The following is a 5,783-nucleotide window of genomic DNA, read 5'->3' on the forward strand; positions in this document are numbered from 1 at the left end:
ACACTTAGGTTGGAGTCATTAAAACTCGTTTTTCAACCACTCCACAAATTTCTTGTTAACAAACTATAGTTTTGGCAAGTCGGTTAGGACATCTACTTTGTATATGACACAAGTCATTTTTCCAACAATTGTTTACAGACAGATTATTTCACTTATAATTCACTGTATCACAATTCCAGTGGGTCAAAAGTTTACATACACTAAGTTGACTGTGCCTTTAAACAGCTTGGAAAATTACAGGAAATTATGTCATGGCTTTAGAAGCTTCTGATAGGCTAATTGACATAATTTGAGTCAATTGGAGGTGTACCTGTGGATGTATTTCAAGGCCTACCTTCAAACTCAGTGCCTCTTTGCTTGACATCATGGGAAAATCAATAGAAATCAGCCAAGACCTCAGAAAGAAAATTGTAGACCTCCACAAGTCTGGTTCATCCTCGGGAGCAATTTCCAAACACCTGAAGGTACCACATTCATCTGTACAAACAATAGTACGCAAGTATAAACACCATGGGACCACTCAGCCGTCAAACCGCTCAGGAAGGAGACACGTTCTGTCTCCTAGAGATGAACGTACTTTGGTGTGAAAAGTGCAAATCAATCCCAGAACAACAGCAAAGGACCTTGTGAAGATGCTAGAGGAAACAGGTACAAAAGTATCTATATCCACAGTAAAACGAGTCCTATATCGACATAACCTGAAAGGTCGCTCAGCAAGGAAGAAACCACTGCACCAAAACCGCCATAAAAAAGCCAGACTATGGTTTGCAACTGCACATGGGGACAAAGATCGTACTTTTTGGATAAATGTCCTCTGGTCTGATGAAACAAAAATAGAACTGTTTGGCCATAATGACTATTGTTATGTTTGGAGGAAAAAGGGGGAGGCTTGCAAGCCGAAGAACACCATCCCAACCGTGAAGCACGGGGGTGGCAGCATCATGTTGTGGGGGTGCTTTGCTGCAGGAGGGACTGGTGCACTTCACAAAATAGATGGCATCATGCGGAAGGGAAATTATGTGGATATATTGAAGCAACATCTCAGGACATCAGTCAGGAAGTTAAAGCTTGGTCGCAAATGGGTCTTCCAAATGGACAATGACCCCAAGCATACTTCCAAAGTTGTGGCAAAATGGCTTAAGGACACCAAAGTCAAGGTATTGGAGTGGCCATCACAAAGCCCTGAACTCAATCCTATAGAAAATTTGTGGGCAGAACTGAAAAAGAGTGTGCAAGCAAGGAGACCTACAACCCTGACTGTTACACCAGCTCTGTCAGGAGCGGGAAGCTTTTGTGGGAAGCTTTTAGAAGGCTACCTGAAACGTTTGACCCAAATTAAACAATTTAAAGGAAATTCGACCAAATACTAATTGAGTGTATGAAATCTTCTGACCCACTGGGAATGTGATGAATGAAATAAAAGCTGAAATAAATCATTTTCTCTACTATTATTCTGACATTTCTGTCACGCCCTGATCTGTTTCACCTGTCCTCGTTATTGTCTCCACCCCCTCCAGGTGTCACTTGCTTTCCCCAGTGTATTTATCCCTGTGTTTCCTGTCTCTCTGTGTATGTATCCCAGTGTTTCCTGTCTCTCTGTGTATTTATCCCTGTGTTTCCTGTCTCTCTGTGTATTTATCCCTGTGTTTCCTGTCTCTCTGTGTATTTATCCCTGTGTTTCCTGTCTCTCTGTGTATTTATCCCTGTGTTTCCTGTCTCTCTGTGTATGTATCCCGGTGTTTCCTGTCTCTCTGTACCAGTGTATTTATCCCTGTGTTTCCTGTCTCTCTGGGCCAGTTCATCTTGTATGTTTCCAAGTCAACCAGCGTTTCTCCTGTTCTCCTGCTTTTTGTATTCTCCTTTTTCTAGTCCTCCCGGTTTTGACCCTTGCCTGTTCTGGACTCTGTACCCGCCTGCCTGACCATTCTGCCTGCCTTGACCAAGAGCCTTTCTGCCACTCTGTACCTCCTGGACTCTGATCTGGTTTTGACCTTTTGCCTGTCCACGACCATTCTCTTGCCTACTCCTTTTGGATTAATAAACATTGTAAGACTCCAACCATCTGCCTCCTGTGTCTGCATTTGGGTCTCGCCTTGTGCCTTGATAATTTCACATTCTTAAAATAAAGTGGTGATCCTAACTGACCTAAGACAGGGAATATTTACTAGGATTAAATGTCAGGAATTAAAAAAAAACTGAGTTTAAATGTATTTGGCTAAGGTGATAAGGTAAACTTCCAACTTCAACAGTATGGAGAAAAAAATAAAAAAAAATAAAAAAATGTATGAGATGAAATGAAATGTATGCATTCACTACTGTAAGTCGCTCTGGATAAGACTGTCTGCTAAATGACTAAAATGTACAAATGTAAATGTAACTGTACATCAGGAGATGAGCAAATATGTTTAGTTTATATTCGTGTTTACCTTTACTGATACCTGTTACATTTGAGTCCTGTCTTATTCATTCTGCAAGCAGCTTAATTGCCAGTGCAAACAGGAGGGGGGAGAGAGGACATCCCTGTCTTGTACCCCTTCCTAAAGCAAATTCATCAGATAATGTATTATTTGAGTATATTTTTCTTCTAGCATATTTATATAATAGTTTATATAAAGTGTTATGTATTCGCTGGTGTCACGTTAGCATGAAGAGATTCGGGAGCCAGGCGCAGGAATGCGCAATAGAGGTTTTATTAATCCCCAAATGACGGCGTGCCGTGTGAAGGCACGGGGACGAAAACCAAACAAACACAACAAACACATAACAACAACACAGGGTAGAAACCCAAAACAAAAGAGTGAGGAGTACCTCAAATAAATAACAACAATCGAACAAGACCATGGAAACCAAAGGGCGCATATATACAAATAGTAATCAGTGGGAATAGGGGACAGGTGTGCGTGATGAAAGTTCCGGAGGGATCCATGACAGCTGGTGACTTCTGAGAAACTCATCCCACAGTCAGAACAGGAGTATGGCTTTTCACCTGTGTGCACTCTCTGATGGACAGTTGTCAAGCATTTCCCACAGACAGAACTTGTAGTCTGGTGTTGTAAAGTACTTCCCACAGACAGAACTTGTAGTCTGGTGTTGTAAAGTACTTCCCACAGACAGAACTTGTAGTCTGGTGTTGTAAAGCACTTCCCACAGACAGAACTTGTAGTCTGGTGTTGTAAAGTACTTCCCACAGACATAACTTGTAGTCTGGTGTTACTCTCCAGATGTAGGAAATGCTTTCAGGAATCTCTGCTGTGTTATTGACATCAGAAAAGTTAGTTGGTGCTGTAATACACATTTCAATGTAGTTCATAGATTATATCGAAGACAAAAAAGCAACTATTCTAAGAGCGTGTAACGGTGGAAGATGAACAAGAGAACAATTCCTCATCATCACCAGGTTTAACAACACAGACTCATTTAAAGGAGTAGTTCACTATTTTACACCTTGATGTTAGATTCCTGAAGGTAGTCTATGGGCCAGGAGAACCTGAAGGTAGTCTATGGGCCAGGAGGAACGGAAGGTAGTCTATGGGCCAGCAGAAACTGAAGGTAGTCTATGAAACTGAAGGTAGTCTATGGGCCAGGAGAAACTGAAGGTAGTCTATGGGCCAGGAGGAACGGAAGGTAGTCTATGGGCCAGGAGAAACTGAAGGTAGTCTATGGGTCAGGAGAACTGAAGGTAGTCTATGGGCCAGGAGAAACTGAAGGTAGTCTATGGGCCAGTAGAAACTGAAGGTAGTCTATGGGCCAGGAGAACTGAAGGTAGTCTATGGGCCAGGAGAACTGAAGGTAGTCTATGGGCCAGTAGGAACTGAAGGTAGTCTATGGGCCAGTAGAAACTGAAGGTAGTCTATGGGCCAGTAGAAACCGAAGGTAGTCTATGGGCCAGGAGAAACTGAAGGTAGTCTATGGGCCAGTAGAAACTGAAGGTAGTCTATGGGCCAGGAAGTAGTCTATGGGCCAGGAGGTAGTCTAAGGGCCAGGAGAAACTGAAGGTAGTCTATGGGGCAGGAGAACTGAAGGTACTCTATGGGCCAGGAGGTAGTCTATGGGCCAGGAGGTAGTCTAAGGGCCAGGAGAAACTGAAGGTAGTCTATGGGCCAGGAGAAACTGAAGGTAGTCTATGGGCCAGGAGAACTGAAGGTAGTCTATGGGGCAGGAGAAACTGAAGGTAGTCTATGGGCCAGGTGAAACTGAAGGTACTCTATGGGCCAGGAGAACTGAAGGTAGTCTATGGGCTAGGAGAAACTGAAGGTAGTCTATGGGCCAGGAGAACTGAAGGTAGTCTATGGGCCAGGAGAAACTGAAGGTAGTCTATGGGCCAGGTGAAACTGAAGGTACTCTATGGGCCAGGAGGTAGTCTATGGGCCAGGAGGTAGTCTAAGGGCCAGGAGAAACTGAATGTAGTCTATGGGCCAGGAGAAACTGAAGGTAGTCTATGGGCCAGGCGGTAGTCTATGGGCCAGGAGAAACTGAAGGTAGTCTATGGGCCAGTAGTAACTGAAGGTAGTCTATGAAACTGAAGGTAGTCTATGGGCCAGGAGGTAGTCTATAGGCCAGGAGAAACTGAAGGTAGTCTATGAAACTGAAGGTAGTCTATGGGCCAGGAGGAACTGGTATCTACGGTTCAGTTTTCTTTAAATGTCCCAACCTGCAGTCACTACATCTATTACTTGAAGAATAGAACTTATAAATGCCTCACCAGCTTAATTCAACTGTTGTACCCCATCAGAAACCTAAATATTACCTGGTTTACTCCAGTGTTTGTAAACATTGTAAATGTAAACAAACACTGTATAGCGTCAAAACATGGTTCAAAACCATTACAGATGACTACACAGTAAATAATACAATATGGAGAATACTGCTATTGATACAAAATGTCCCAGTAGTTTGAAATAACATCGACCTTCTTTCATCAGAAAGAATAAAAGGTTATTGAGGACATTGAGCCTTCTGGATGAAACCAGTTTTTAACATCATAAACTAATCCTCAATATTCTCCTCTTCATCTGGGGTTCAGTCTCAGTGTTTGACTGCAGTCTTATGAATCCGGTAATGCCACTGAACTCCACTGGTCCCAATCAGAAAATCAGTAACTCTTGTTTTTGGCACAGTGGAGTTTAGCTTGCATTGAAGTATTCAGAGAGATGGCATCAGTGAAGCTTGAAGACTGCAGTCAAACACTGACAACGAACAGAATTGTATTTTATCGATGGCAATTTGAATGCACAGAGATAACGTGATGAAATTCTGAGGCCCATTGTGGTGCCACTTATCCACTGCCATCACTTCATGTTTCAGTATGATAACCCCCCCATGTTGCAAAGATCTGTACACAATTCCTGGAAGCTGAAAATGTCCCAGTTCTTCCATGGCCTGTATACTCATCAGACATTGAGCATGTTTGGGATGCTCTGGATCGACGTGTACGACAGTGTGTTCCAGTTCCCGCCAATATCCAGCAACTTCGTACAGCCATTGAAAAGGAGCGGGACAACATTCCACAGGCTAAAATCAACAGCCTGATCAACTCTATGTGAAGGAGATGTGTCACCTTGCATGAGGTAAATGGTGGTCACACCAGATACAGACTGGTTTTCATGAGGTAAACGGTGGTCACACCAGATACTGACTGGTTTTCATGAGGTAAATGGTAGTCACACCAGATACTGACTGGTTTTCATGAGGTAAATGGTAGTCACACCAGATACTGACTGGTTTTCATGAGGTAAATGGTGGTCACACCAGATACTGACTGGTTTTCATGAGGGTAAATGGTG

Source organism: Salmo trutta, chromosome 24, assembly GCF_901001165.1.
Source record: "Salmo trutta chromosome 24, fSalTru1.1, whole genome shotgun sequence".
NCBI lineage: Eukaryota > Metazoa > Chordata > Actinopteri > Salmoniformes > Salmonidae > Salmo > Salmo trutta.